Genomic DNA, 16,640 nt, shown 5'->3' with positions numbered 1-16,640 from the left:
CAAAAGAAGTGTGACCAGCCGGTTAACAGAAGTGATTCTGCCCCTCTACTCAGCTCTTGTGATATTCCACCTGGAGTGCTTCGTCCAGTTCTGTGTCCCCAGCATGGGAAAGACATGGACATGTTGGAGCACTTCCAGAAAATGGACACTAAGATGACCACAAATCTGGGGATGGCTTTGGAGAGATCTCATTTCAGCCTTTCATACCTAAGGGGGAGCCTATAGGAAGGCTTGAATGGGATTTTTTTACAACAGCATGCAAAGGAAACCATTTTATGATTCTATGGTACTAGTATGTAGAAGAATACTAGTTGATGAGAAGCCCTACCACCTAAACAAAGAAAAGGTCTTCAAAGACAAATGAAAACCTAAGCCAGAATAAGAGAATTATACGTTCAAGTCAAACTGGGAAGAGTATCACATACGTGTAGTGCAGTTTCTTAATCTGCTAGAAAACTGTTAAAAATATTGCTCAGTACAGACGAGACCAAACAAATACCAAAAATCAAAATACACTTTTTAATCTTAAAAAGCAACAATTGGTACCTGCTTATCTGGTACTAAAAACAACATGCCACAAACTGTGTTTAAGAGATGATTTTTCACAGCATTTGACAAGAAATAGGCAAATTCTTGTGTATGTCTGTATGCTTTTGAGTATTTGTGAGTGTATCTGTTTGTGTGTGTGTGTATACACTTATACATATGTGTTTGATAGGGAGGATGGATACAACAGCGATGTCAACTAGACCAGCTGCTTTGTAAAGATAAGCAGCTGCTGCTGTTCGTGACATGAAACACATCTACTGCACCAGAAGGTGCTAATATTCCTTTAGCCAAGTCAGACACTTCTCTCAATATCACCAAAAATACTGTGTTGTCATAATATAAAAGGTGCAATTATCTGGACATTGGAGTTTTAAAGTGTTTAACCGCCTTAAGTGGATAATTATCCTTTAATCTGAAGATAACATTTGATTGCCTACTGCTGAATTCACAGAGTAATTATATGTTTATCCATATTATAAAGTAAAATAAACCTTTTAAGATAATAGCTTGCTTCTTAATAAGTTTACAAATACATCACCCACGAGAATTTATCAGATAAGTTTTTTAATATTTTTTTTTTTTAGGACTGCATCAGTTTAAATGAGTCAAAACTTTAGCACTAATGTCGGTTTTAGCACAGTGAAGTAGGCAAACAGACATAGAGAAAACACATTAATTCATATTATAATACTCTAGGGATATTGAAAATAGTAGACTTTGTAATGGAACTTTTGGGAAACCTGCTCCTTGCTTCTCTGCTTGTTCATTGTGTCAACTAGCCTGTAAGTTCCAAGGTCAGTGACAGGTTAATGTCCTATCACAACGATGTTATGTTTTTGTAAGAGACATTATAGCTCTATAATGTAAGAATACATTTCCTGATTCTTTCTCTTCATGAAGCTTTAGCAGTTATTGAGACAGAACTTAAAAAAATTTACAACTACAGAAAATTTCAGTAAGACCAGGAAAGATTTCTTATGACTCCCATTTGGCATTTTTATCTACTCCAATGTGAGAGAAACGGTAGTTGCACACATAGTAGATATGACATTGAGAAATTCAAGAGTACAATAAATAATACAGATTATGCAAAATCATTGCTCTTATGTAACACAGTTACACGAACATACAAATAATGGCATACTCCAATGATGACGTGACATCGTACGAGAAAGCACATTCCAAGGCCACCATACCCCCACAGTCCAAAAGGGCTTACGTTACGGGATAATTCTATTTATTACATCCGAAGCATTCTTCTTCTTAGGGTTCTTCTGAGCATTCTTCCACTCCAGCTTAGTTCCCACCCCAGAACTCGGAGGGCAATGACCCCCTATAGGGATCAAACCTCTAAACCCAATAGAAGTTCCCCTACTAAATACTGCCATCCTCCTAGCCTCAGGAGTCACTGTTACATGAGCACATCACAGCATCACAGAGGGTAATCGAAACCAAGCTACCCAAGCTCTACTTATAACCGTACTATTAGGATTCTACTTTACAGCACTTCAAGCAATAGAATATTATGAAGCCCCATTCTCAATTGCCGACGGAGTCTATGGGTCGACCTTTTTCGTTGCCACAGGATTCCATGGCCTCCACGTAATCATTGGATCCTCCTTCCTCTTGATTTGCCTCCTCCGCCTCGTAAAATTCCATTTCACATCCAACCACCACTTTGGCTTTGAAGCAGCGGCCTGATACTGACATTTTGTTGACATTATCTGACTGTTCCTCTACATAACAATCTATTGATGAGGATCTTGCCCTTCTAGTGTTAAAAGTTTCCAGAATTTCATTGCTAATGCTGCACTTAGAACAAAAAAGAATCCTAAGAGAGGAAAAAAGATGAGACGAAAAAACACTATTAATATTTCTGAATAACTTTTCTCTTTGAAATTAAAAAAAGCTTTAGGGAAAAACTTTGTTTCATCCGTTAAAATAAAATATGTGCTTTCCTAAAATAGAAAAGATCCCGAAATACACCTCTTCCAATAGGTGTATTGGCAGCAATATTGCTGCCTATAATCTGAGCGTACAGAGAGTAATGGAATAATTTTGGGCCTTAGCAATCAGATTTCATTATTTTCATTAATGAACTGAATTGTGTTTATGAGATTCAAAATTGTCACCAAGATGAGATAGATTAAAAGACAAATAAAGAGACAATAGAAATTTCAAGTTGTTTTGACAGATATAAATTATATCTACAGTTTCTGAAAAGAAAAGACAGACCTGAGTAGGGACAAGCATAGTGTTTTATGATGAGAAATAAGCAGCTGCATAAAGATAACATGGAGATAACTGATAAAAGATCTGGCTACAGGGATCACAAGACATTGAGAATCAGTAATGTCATGTTAATGTAAAAAAGGACAAGTACCTATCTTCCTTAGAATCATAAAGAATAATATAGTCACAGAAAAAGGAAAATATTCTTTACCTCTGAGGAAGATGATAGAGAAGATTTGCCCACATCCCAACATGAGGACTCCAGTTCAAGGAAAATTATGCCTGTGAGAAAGACATCAGAGGAAGTCATTGTTATGTGCTATAAACCTCTGAACATACTCAGTAAAGCAAACTTTTCAATAAACTTTAGAAACATTTAGTCTGAAAAATAATCTAGTGGAGATAGGACAATCTTCTCATGTATAAAATATTGCTGAAAATAAGGGGTTAATTTACTCTTAACAGTCATAGGACAATAAATAAGAAGTTTAAATTCTAGCAAGGAAAGTTCTAGTTGGACATGAGGGACAGGAATAATGAAATCTGGAAATGGGTTGTTTAGAGAAGTTATGGACCTTCCTTGTAGAAAACTTATTAGAATGGCTATCCTGGATTCCTAAGAAATTTAGTCATATGTTACAGGTCTGTCCACATGTCTGTCCACATCTGAGCCACCAAACAGATTTGGCAGAACAGTACCAGTCTCAAAGATATTTCATTTAGTTGCAGGAAAATACCCTAATGAACAAAGGTGAGAATCTTCATTAGAATTCCCTACACGTGTTTCAGTGTAGCCTTTTCTAGATAACAAAGACACTTCCTATAAGAATAGGTGTGATATGACTGTATACAAAACCTAGTTTCATTTTCACTGATTCTACCATATTTTGGACAGACAAAAATTTTTTGAGGCATATGGAGTTACAGCTCTATGAGTGCTTCAGTTTTGGCTGTTTGCAACTGTTCTAGCTGACATTAAGACCAATCTGAATCTAAAAATTTAGTGTAAATTATGTTTTAAGAGTATTTTTCCCTATGCTGTTTGCAAACATAATATGTTATTAAGGGTTTCATGCATACTGCTCAATTCTTGTATGGAGAGGAAGAGGAAGAGAAGTGATAGACAAGTTCAATTTACTTAAATATAAGTAATGCTTGTCACTCACAATGTATGGTCTCAAAACTTGCTTTGTTTGTAGCAAAGGATTTTAAGCTGGAAAAATATGACTAACCCTGCTTAGATTTTTTAGAGAGCTTTGAAAAGCAACTTTCTTCCAGTTTAACACTCCAAAAGTCTTTTTATTCTAGATATATATAAACATAAGGGGAAAAAAAAGCGAATAAAAAAACCAGACAAATCCTTTTGGTGGAAAACGAGAGTTAAAATATGGTTCCGTATTTAGTTCAAAACATACCTGAGATAAATGACTGAAAGATTTCATTGTATTGAAATAAACTTGATTATGTGAAGGTCTCTTAACTTAGAAAAAGAGAAAATATTTTCAAGCATCCTGTACTACTTGTCCACAGAGCTATAAGAAACTTGAGAAAAATAAGGATTTCTAAATATTAGATTTCAAGAAATCCATACTCCTCCTTGTGATGTTGTTTCTTCAAAATCCCTATCCTTCCAATATTAAATGCTTGCAAATTGACAACTGAAATACAATATCGCCATTGGGGATACTGATAGGTGAAGCTACCAAAAACAACAGAGTAACTATTGCAGTTTCAACTGTGACAAAATTTCTGCTATCACCATTACTTTTTGGCAAAGCATAGAAATCCCTTGCTTGCCAAAGTACTTTCAAGGTCAATGACAAAGCATTTACTGTGAATTCCAGAAGCTGTTTTTATTTTAACAAAATTTCAGAGAAAAAATAGCCTAGTTGCTAAGCTTAAAAAACCCACAGAGCCTCTCAGCAGGTGGAAAAGTAAAAGACTAATAGTTTGGAGTAAAAATAATAAAATATATTAAGAAATAGTGAAATTTATAGAGAAGTATTTGGCATTTATGACTTCGCTTGTCATTTTGTCTCTCCACAATTCTATCTATTCTCTTCAAAAGCTATAATATATATATTTTTTAAAGCAAATATTTTTTCCAAAATTTAAATTACAACAAATAAAAGATCTGTTTATAATAGTATGAGAATTCAAAAGAAGATTTACTTAGGGCTTAATACACTTTCGGGACCAAGTCTTGAACCTACTAATGCTGTGAAGGCATATGTTAAAAATTTTGTAAAGCATGCATTGTTGTGTCTTAGCACCGCAGTTAGATAGATAATAGAGTACACACGTGCTCCTCAGAAAGTGATTAATAACAATTTCCTGACCCTGGAAACAGTACTAATCAGTGCTACTGTTTTCACACACAAAAAAATGGGATTTTCTGTAACCTGCTAGTTTGCAGACTTGAGTCTGTGAGGAAGTACTTGGATAACACTACCATGCTTAAAAGGCAACTATACATTTAAGTGTTTAGCAATGAAAAGAAAAAGCAGAATAAACTTCACAGAATACATAGGGGACCAATGTAGCTGCCTTCCTAACTGCTTTCGGTAGATACCTGCATTAGACAATGATGGAATTTTAAGGGCTCAACTTAACTAGCTTAACTTTAGCCCGTAACTTTAAGGGCTCAACATAACTAACCCTTCTCAGCCTCTGCATTGATGTTATCTGTCTTTAGGAGATCATTTGGCTGAAGGGCATGCATACAATTGCAAGAGACAGCCTTTACTTTACTAGTGATCAGGGATCAGTGTACAGTAACTTCTCTCAGTTGTTTTCTGTAAAACTTTTTATACGTTCTGAGGTTGTACTGAATGGCACAGTACCAAGAGGCTACTAATAGTTTAAGTGTGAGGGTTATATCCTATTTAGAGAAATTTATCTTATGTTTTAATGTGTTTATGAAGCTATCTATAAAGAACAACCTGAAATGAGTTCTGCTTATTCAGAGACTAGAGGAGAAAGTCAGCTATATTGGTTTTCTGAGTCTGCTGCAGGTTTGACTAAGCTTCTGTCATGGAAGGAAAAAGGGGCCCTGTGTGAGGTCTTTTATATGTGTTAGCAATAGGGAATGAGGCAGGTGATATGGCTCCCTAAACATGAAGAGTGCGGAGGTGGACACAGACCAAAAAGACTGTTGAAGGAAGCCTGAACGCTGAAGGAAGCCAGAAAGCTAAAAATACCATGTTCCTAAGGGTAGTTAGTTATTCAGAGCTGTTGGTACAGTAGTAGATTATCACTGTTGTTCAAAATAAGGTGAACATACACTGGGCTACACAATCTTGAAAATCCTTTAATTTTAAGAAGGATCTCATATGAATACGAAAAAAAGAGACCACATATTAATCTTGGAATGGAATAGATATTGCAGGTGAGTAAGAAGTCAAAATGAAAATATTAATCAATTCATTTTCCAAAACAGTGATTGCAAGTAACCTTATAGACTTGACTTCCTACAGGGAATGAGTTACAAATGTTCTTAATGGAGTCTGGTGGCATGAATGGTGTGTAGGAAGCACCCTTGAAATATGTGGTGTTCCTTTGCTCTCCATTGTGGAGGAGGTAGATACTGTTTGGGGTTGGTCTACACAAAAAGTAGCACACTCTTGCTTTTTCACTTTTGAATACCTTCAGTATTACAGTGGTAGCTCGGTGTACTGTTCTTATTTTACATCACCTTTGTGAGCTGATAAAAATTGAATATGCATTGAGTTTTAATAAAAAGGACAGGCAGAGATGTGAATGGGATGATTTCAGAAACTGTACCATTGTGACTTTACAGCATCAGGACAATATATTTCTGAATTCTACAAGAAAATACTGTATAAAACTTTCTTCTGATAAAGGAAAATACAGTTTTACTTTTATAATAAAAAACTCAACCCCCCCCCCCACCGCCAAAGCAAACTGTGTTCAGTACCTGCAAAATATAGTAAATATAGTAAATATCAGATGTTTCTTTTATAACCTGTTTTTTTTTTTTGTACTCCTTCTTAGTGTTAAGACAGAATTCACTTTATATTTTGTTTTGGAATGCTGCAAAGGGTCAATAGGTAGCATGTCTGCCTTTCTTCCACTGTATGGTCTATATGCATCAGTGTATACATGTAACCTGTTAGCCATTTCATCAGTCAGATGTGTTCTCAACATAGTAGTAGACAATCTGTTTGCATACAGACATCTTTCGAACTCTGGAGCTAAATATAATTGTTGTTTTCTCCTCAGAAGAAAATATTTTTAAGGAAACACAAAGAAGAAAAAGCCATGGTCAAGCTACTGTCACTCTTCACGTGTAAATTTATGTTTTAGGTTCTCCAGCTGGATTCACCTGCCTCAGTTCGACAAGACCATTACCATTAAAGAGTAGCAGTTTCTTTTCCTTGACTGAGCACAGAAACTGGGAGATTTCAACTAGAAGCCATTCATGCATTACCTAAATAGGTAGTTCTGGCTGCCTTCACCTTATCTTTTGATTAGGATAGAAACTGGCAAGTAACTGTGGTCTTTCAAAAACAGGTGCACATATGGGATAGGTTTAGGAATGTCAAGTGCATAGAAGATTTTACCTCTCCAAGACAAAATACCAATTCTTTGTTAGAGTCCATTCCAAAACCTGTTTTTTCTCTTAACAAATAGCACAATAACCATGTTCTGGGGTGCATTATGCACAGCATTACCAGTCAATCAAAGGAGGTGATTGTCTCACTCTGTTCTGCACTGGTGAGGCCTCACCTAGAATAGTGTGTACATATTTGGGCACCACTATGCTAAAAAAACATTAAGCTATTAGAGAGCATTCAGAGGAGGAACATGAGGGTGGTGAAGGGTCTGGAGAGGAAGCCTTATGAGGAGCAGCTGAGGGCACTTGGTCTGTTCAGCTTGGAGAAGAGGAAACTGAGGGGAGACCTTATTGCTGACTTCAACATCCTCACTAGGGGATGATGAGGGGCGAGTACTGTGACCCATGACAAGACTCAAGGAAATATCATGAAACTAAATCCATGGAGGTTTAGGTTGGTTATCAGGAAAAGGTACTTCACTCAGAAGGCGGTTGGGCACTGGAACAGGCTCCTTGGGAAAGTGGTCACGGCACCAAGCCTGGCAGAGTTCCAAAAGTGTTTGGACAATGTTCTCAGGAACATGGTATGATTCTTTGGGTTTCCTGTGCAGGGCTAGGAGCTAGACTCAAAGGTCCTGATGAGTCTCTTCCAACTCAGCATATCCTATGATTCTATGATATGTTCTTTTTTACCATACTAGCCTAATTGCATTGTAGAATACTTGTAGATGTACAGGTCTTTCTACCTGAAGACAAAAAATATTGTGTCTTTTATTATAAGACTGTTTGCTATGTCATGCAATCAATGAATAGGTTACCTATACAGAAAATGAAAAGACTATCTTACCTCTAATGAAAATAGATATCATCTAGAAGTGTATTGTCCTTGTTTCTAGAATGTATGAGGGATAAGGAAGTCAAATCAGCAAAGTCTTATCAGTCTAGCCATCCAACTGGACAATTCCATTCCGTTGATAGCAATTTCCTAGTTCATTTCACCTCAAAGCAGATTTCTCCCTTCCTGCTTTCTTTTTTTATTTGTATTTGGCCTCTGAACCGAAACAAAAACTAAATTATTTTTTATAACTGTCTAGTTTACCCATCTATAATTTTCTTCAAGGTTCTTCTAGAAAGTGTCTTGTGGATAATCGTGCTGTCTAAAAGATTTAGCTTTCTTGTAGAATGCACTTGGAGTAGATAATACATAAAGAGAGAATCTCATAGTTTTGATACATCAGCTGGTGCCAAAGTCTTGTTGGTGAAAACAGAACCAGGAGGAAAAAAAAAAGGAAAGGACTTAATAATAAAGAAAAGGTATCCTCAATTTTCTCGTCCAAAGTCTCCTTCACATCTCTCCTCTCCTTCCCAGTAAACAAATTAGCAGCTTAATTTTTTTTTAAGTGCTGGTCAGCCTGCCAGTCACATTTGCTCTCTCATAACTTGCCACTTCTCTTGTTCTATTGTTACACATGAAATCCCTTTCTCCTGGATGATTTGTCTGTAGCTGAATTACATGGACAACATTACAGAAGATGGTCCAATGAGAGAGAATTACTTTTCCATGCCTATCAACTTCTCCCAGAAATTCACTTGGCTTTCAAAAGCAGCTTTAGTCAGTACTCCCAGTAAACCTCCTCTTCCAAGCAATTTATTTTTTTTCTTTTGTCTTTGTCATCAAATTATAGGCAAAGGCCCATTCCTCTTGTCATAGACACCTCTGACATTATGGACTGTGAAAAAAACCCAAAGTGCCATACAAAGAAATGCACCACCCAAATGTCCATCTATCTTAGTAGATGACGGTAAACTTACTGCATGCTTTTGCTGAAGTCTGTGTGAAACCTTAATATTATTAGAATTTCTGCTAAGTTCTCATTGCACATTTGTCTTTTTAGAGTCTCTGGTTACCTTGGAGGAATGTCTGATGAGTCTAAATGTGGTAACACCTGACAGAGAGCACATCTCCACTGCAGGAGTTCCGCATATCTTGTCTGTTGTACATAGGCTTCCCACTCACTGACATTTAACTGTCATTTCTTTGACAAATTCAGAATATGGGGCTCTCTGAGGGCACCGTGAGATAGTACTCGTATTATATTCTGAATACTTTCTAATACTGAAAGATATGCCCCTATTGTAACTTACATATATTTTCCTCCTCCATCTACTTGCTCTTAGCTTGCCTATTCTTGTAGTTAATCAGCGTGCTCCACCACAACTTGTGCCTAAGTGGCACTAACAGTGAGCTTTACAGGTCTACTTCCACTGTTTTAGATTTAAGACATTACAAAATCCCTCCCACCTACAAATGAATATTTAATAGCCTTCATCATTTGTGCAGCTTATTTGAGTATGTTAAAAGGGTGCTGCAGCCTCAGAGACCAATACAGTCGTATCAGCTACATGCAATCATTTAAATAAAGTGACAGTACAGCTCTTTTGATTAAGAAAATAAACACTCTTATTTTTGTATTATAAATACTTCTTCTTGCAGTTCTTGACAGGCTGTTCAGAATTTAAGCTATGCCAGAAAAAAGTAATAATAAATCCTTCTCCAAGCTGCTGAATTAACTGAGTGAATAAACATTATTTCACTTATTGTTCTCTTTTTTCCCCAACCCAACCACCAAAAAAATAAAATACTGGTTCTTGTTTTATCCAACATACTGCAAGGATTGTGTTCTTTGGTCTGGAAACACTAAATTTAATGTTGTTTTTGTTGATTAGGGTCCACTGTATTTACGTATCAGGTCCTCATTGCATTCTTGTTTAGTTTGAAGAGCACATCACACTCCACTTGGGTTAAACATGAAAAATGGAAGTGAAACAAGCTTTTTTTTTTTTTTTTTTTTCCCAGCTTTCTGTTGATGGAGATGAGAAAAAATAAAAACATAGCAAAATTTTAAAAGATTACTTCTTTTGAAAATTTTGTGATTTTGGCTAGGGATGGTCCTAACTCTCTTATTATAACTTTCTGTGTTGTGAAAAGAATAGTAATTATTTTTAAGAGAGTTTTTCCACCTAAGTGTGATTTCCGTGCTTAAAATAAATCATCAGAAAATTTGCTTATTTTTATCAAAACTACTAGTAATATTTATTCTTTATTTTCTCTGCTAATAAATAAGACTGAATTTAACATAGTAAATGAATATTACATCTAAATATAAGCTTTAAAATCAGATAAACATAATTAATAGAGAGCAGAGATGTCTGTCAAAGTTGTATTAAAAAAGATCTTAAAGTTCATTATAAATTTTTTATGTGATACTGACTGCTCATTTTGAGAAAGACTCATTTTCCTGCTTTATTGTGCTATTGTGTAACTTGTATTAACCTACACTGTTGTGCAACCTTCATTTTGTGTAATGTTTGTATAGTATTAAAGTCAAAGCATGTAAGAGATACAAAATAAGTCAAATTAAGAAATCTTCTATTTTGACGTTTATTCTCATTACTTCAACAAACCTTCTTTTATGTTTAAACTGACCAATGATATATTTAAATTAGGATTTGAGGTCACTTATTCCATACTAGCGAGTTCAGGATACACTAAAAAATTCCAAAGTAATGTTCAATTGAATTATGCAGGGGGATAACTAATGTTTGTGCTTTGTTCTCCTTGAAAGTAAGCAGGTTAAAGCAAATGCAGTCTAGAAGGGATGAGGAAGAGAGTGAATAGGAACTCTCACAAACTCAACTTTTTCACCAAATCCCTATGTCTCAGAAGAAATTTCTCTATTCCTTGTGTATGTTTTAATATCCTATTGACTTTCTTCGCCTATGGATTTTTGGAAGAATAACAGTAGGCTTTTGTTCTCTCATCACACTGGGGGCAAAAGCTGTGGATGCTTTTTCATGGAAAATATGACTGAAAAATCTTAGAAAACAGTGAAACTATAAACAGAAGTGTATAGAAACACAAACTTTTTAAAATAATAATTATATCATTTTCTATCGGTGTCTAATGCACTGTTTCAGAGTTCCTTTTCAAAGACTGATTAAAAACGTGAACATAAACCACTGCTTGTATTCATTTGCTCTGTATCAGCCCTGTGTTATTCAGGTTACACAGTGAAGTGCTTCAAAGTTAACACAAGGTATGACTCCCTGTCACTGCACATAATCCAAGGACAATCAACAATTCCCTACGAAAAATCATAGTATACCAAGTAACTAAAGGCTATACCACCAAGCATTTAGGAAAAGGGTGGCTTGAGGACTGTGCAATCAATCTGAATTCTGACATTTCCAAACCCACCTTTCAATTCTCTTCCTTCTCCTGCTATTGCAGTGAAGTGGTACTTCCAGGCAGCTTGATGTGGCTGTGTTATAAACCTGCAGTATAAACCTGGTCTGGGAATGTGCCAGGGTGAATTTGGCATGCAGCCAGTATTTTTTTCCTGAGGAACAGAACTTAAGAGAAGAGACATTTCATTTCTTTGTACCTTCAGTCAAATGCGAATGCGATTCCAGAAGAAGAGAAAACTCAGTCTTGTCATCTTCGTGTTGACATTTCACATTTCTTCCCTTCATGTGGCAAATAGCAGAAATGTGGACATTTTGAAAAACTTTAAATTGGAAAGAATTTTGGATATAAACTATTATTATAATATTCAGGAAAGGATTTTCTCATCTCAGGTCTTGACACAAGAAAGAATATGCCCTTCACTATTAAAAATAAACTAACAAGGAAAAAAGCATTGAAAACCTGAGAGAAAAAAAGTGCCTTCATTGCCAGTAGATTAAAAGAAGTCTTGTTTGGTCCATCTTTCTGAAAGCATCTCTATAAAATAGGTTTATTTCTTATGCAAATGTTCTAGGCAAAAAACTCCCATAACCTAAAAGGAAATTTTATGAGGTAAAATTTTTCAGTAGCTTCCTACACATAAATGAGGGACTGCACATTTTTCGGCATGCAAATGGAATTATCTCTGTAAGTTATACATTAGACCCACTCAAAACCCAAATGCATGCACACACACTGGTGATAGCAGAACAGGCCTCCAGCTGCACAGCTTTAATAGAAGGAGATATGGTAGTTCACTACAGGGCTTTGTAAGTGCTGTGTAACAGAGAGAGATTTTCACCTGCTGCTATATGACTGAGCTGTAGTAAGACATAATAAGTGAGAGGGTATAAATATATATAAATATTTAAACACATATAAATGTACAATTTATGCATAGGTTGTTTAAAATGCATCAGCAGAGTGATTGTTAAAGCATTATATAACTGCTAAATAGAAGGGGGGAAAAAAGAAGAAATCATAAAATTAATTGCAGAAAGAAGAAGAAAGCCAGCTTATAGAATGTTACATTTCATACAAGACCACAGAAAAACTATGGTTTTGTGTAGGTTCATATGTTGGACCTGCTTATTTGGTCCTTTGCAAATCCTAAATTGTTTATGCCTTATATGGAAAACAGGAAAGTATGAATAGGCTCCTTTCTCTGACACCACTCGGTGAATACATCCAAACAAATTTTCAGTTTTCTCTGTTGCTCTGAGAACCACCGTTTAGGGCCTCTGAATACTTGGCTATTGTTACATGTCAACAATCTTAAGAGATCTTTAGTAATACTCAGAGGAGATACCCTGTAGCCTTTTTCTAGAGATTTGATTCAATACCGCAGTAGCCACTGACCCCTTGTTAGACATTTACAGATTTGAAGGGTTCAGAATGAAAACCACCAGCAATTACAACCTACATTCACACTGTCCTCAAAGAGGAACAAATGTCTCTCCAGTAAGATTTTGAAATGATGTTTTTCTTCTCAACTTCATGCGAAACCACACATCTTTTTGATGATACATAAGCAGGTTTTATATTTTTATGGTTTTCATCTCATATTCCTGTGTCATAGGATTACATGTACTTTCTCTACCAAAATCTAATGTCATTGGTTTTGTTTTCATAGCATTAAGGGAATGGTAAAGAACAGACTGTGTAGTTCTCACTTCTGCAGTGACCCAGCTCCCTGTGGAGTTATGAAGTTTCCTAGGGATGTTGTGTCTTCTGCATCTCTGGCTGCTTCTCCTGGGCTCATTTGAGATGCTTTTTTCAGCCTTCTTAATTGAAACAAAAAATGCATTTCCACTAGCAGACAGTAAAACAAAATGAGTTTCCTTTAAACAGCGTATGAGGGAAAAAGAGACTTTGCTTTTTCCATTTTTCTTCATTGGCTGGGATCATGTGACAATAAGAAGGTGGTCTTAGAGTGAAGAAAGTGTGTCAAACCTGCATTTAGCAATTACCTACTGTGGACCTAAGTTGGAAGCTTTCATATTGCAGAGGAGGGAAGATTTAACTTCACATGTCTACGATGTTTTGTTATTAGAAGGTATTTTGCTGAAGGCATACTTATCTATAGAAATTATTCTGTTATGAGTACTAGACTTCCTAGTAGGGAGTAGTCGTGAATTTTTTGTTTAAATTTAAAATTAAAAAGAAAAAAAAAACACAAAAAACCAACAAAACAAACAGGAAAAAAAATAAAAACCCACAACATAATATTTTGGGAAAAATAAAATGTTTTTATTGTTTCTTAGCTGTTTTTTTAATTGAAAGTGAAACATAAGACTTACCTGTAATAATAGTAAAGCTACAAATTACAATCAAAGCTGATCTACAGTTAATATATAATTTTTGTTTATGTGTATCAAGTAACACTGATAGCCTAATGTACTAAATAACACAAAATGAACATTAAATGAATATTAAATTAAATAAGATATAGAGAATACACTGAATGAGTTTGAAGGTTTTTCTTCAAAGCTTTCACCAAAATGGTGTTTCTGGGGGTTATATGACCCTCTTTTCTGGTCTCTGTTAAAGTCGAGAAGGTAAACCAGTAACTGGTCTGATTATAATGGAAGAGGGTGTTGAATTTGCCACTTGATTTCTGCTTAGGTGGCTTTCTGCTGTGACTTAACTTTTCTGCTGTGACCAGTCAGAAATGGAATCAGTAAAGCTATAGAGAATTAATTAGGATGCTTTCAATGTAATGTAATCTCATTGTTAAAATTATAATGTCACCAGCATCTAGGGTTGCTTTATTACTAGACTCTGAAAACATCACCTACAATCTCATACTTGCTAATAATATTTTTTTATTGAATTCTGAGGAAAGATCATGAGGGATGTAATTCAAAAACCTTGTTTAGGTTCCTCTTCTTTTTAATCTTGACAGATGCCTAGGCTTCATCACCATGCTGTTGTCATTTCAAACAGGCATAACCTTCACAGAGGATGAGAGAGATATGTTATTTGTTGCAAACTTCTGCAGTATTTTTAAAATTAACAATCTGAGGAGTATAAAAGAGTATTAATTTTTTTAATTAATAAGTATTTCCCACATAAAAATGCCTTCCAGAAAAGGAGCAAGTCAAGAAAGTACTGGTCTTAGAGCACAAATTGGAGATTCATAGGAGAAGGAAAAAAATCTCAGTTTTCAATAAATACAATAGCTACTGGAAATCATATAACAGTTGCAATTATCTCACCCTTGAAATGAATAATAATTCTTGTTCCTGATTAATATAGTCTGTCATATTTAAAAAGTAAAACCTGAATCATCTCTAGGAAAAAAAGAAAGAAAGAAGGAAAAAAAGAAAGAAAGAAAGAAAGAAAGAAAGAAAGAAAGAAAGAAAGAAAGAAAGAAAGAAAGAAAGAAAGAAAGAAAGAAAGAAAGAAAGAAAGAAAGAAAGAAAGAAAGAAAGAAAGAAAGAAAGAAAGAAAGAAAGAAAGAAAGAAAGAAAGAAAGAAAGAAAGAAAGAAAGAAAAAATACAGGCAGCAAAAAACAAATACTAACATCACCTTTTAATAAAAGATGATAGGGAAGTAATAGCATATCTGACAGTCACAAATGGTCAACTCAGAAATTCTTATCAAATCATTACAGTTGTCTGAAAATACATTAAATTCATTTAGTGCTTCAAACTGTTAGGTTCATGGAAAGTGCTCCTTTAAAATTACTGCCTTTGGAACAAAAGAATGAGTTAGGTGCCCAGATCTGTATAAGTAAATTGAAGATATATATATATAAAAAAAGATTACAGTCAAGTAAGTCAGCCGCTGATGGATTCCTGGATGATATTTAAACATTCATAAAATGCTTAACTCCATTTTATAGAGATACACAGGAGCTTTATTACACTGTTACAGCAGGAAAACAGATAACAGTTCTGTTATAAGTTACACTTTGGACCCTTCATTTATTTGTGCATGAACACATCCTTATATGCACATTTAGAGGCAAATGAATGAATGTTAGAGAAGATTTTCTCATTCAGCCTAAAATGTCACAAATGTTTTCAAATGTGACAAGAGAGTAATTTTTCAGAGAAAAATTATTTCATCTGAAAAGCCTTTTTTGAACTGTTTGACCTAGAAAAATTTTCATGAATACCATTTTTTTTTGAAAATAATGTCTATCCAGCTTCTATTTTCTCAAGCTGCAGCTTCAGCTGCTCTATACAGAAAAAAAATGCATTCACTACAATAAAATAGTACTAAATATTAACCTTAAAAGATTAAGTACTGGCAATTTGCTTTGTGTATAATGCCTCTATTACTTCTAAAGAGTTACAGAAGATCAGCGTTGTTAATATTGAACCATTCTGCAAAGGTATTCAGGTAAGATTAAACTGTGAAATCATAAACATGTGATTGAAGATAAGTAGGGGAATTTTTATTTTTTATACCATGCATTCCCTAAAGGGGTGCCCACAGCCTATTCTACCCGATATTGTAAGCAATGAAGGATGAGGAATGATGACTTGGTTACACATTAAAAACAGCCACACAACACAACGCTCCAGTTCCAGTGGTAAAGCACATGGCTGTGAAGACTGAAATAGATTTTTCCTCCTGCCACTCCCCACCTGCCCACACAAAGGAACCAAGCTGGAATTGCTGGGGTTATGCAGTAGAAGATGTGAAGATGTGAATGTCAGACCAGGGAAAATGCAGACTGCATCCATGATTCCTGCAGACATTAACAAATTGATGCTGTGTCTCTCTCTGGATTCAAAGGTACAGTCATGTTAAGGGTTATAAATATGAAATATAATCCCCAGCTCTTGGATTACTCCCAAAAGATCATGCAAGTTAGACCTCCTCATGAGCTCACACTTCTGTTTGGGACTCTGTGAGTCTCAGTCCTGTCCTGTGAAAGTTGCAGGTATTGACAGTAACTGCAGAATATTTCTTCAGATTGAACAACCACTTCCTAGTGTCAGTCCAGATACACCCACATAACAGTGGAATATGCACCAGTTTGG

This window comes from Manacus candei, unplaced genomic scaffold (genome assembly GCF_025592945.1).
Source record: "Manacus candei isolate 608988 ecotype Guabito, Panama unplaced genomic scaffold, ASM2559294v1 h1tg000008l, whole genome shotgun sequence".
NCBI lineage: Eukaryota > Metazoa > Chordata > Aves > Passeriformes > Pipridae > Manacus > Manacus candei.
Note: the sequence above shows the minus strand (reverse complement) of the source record.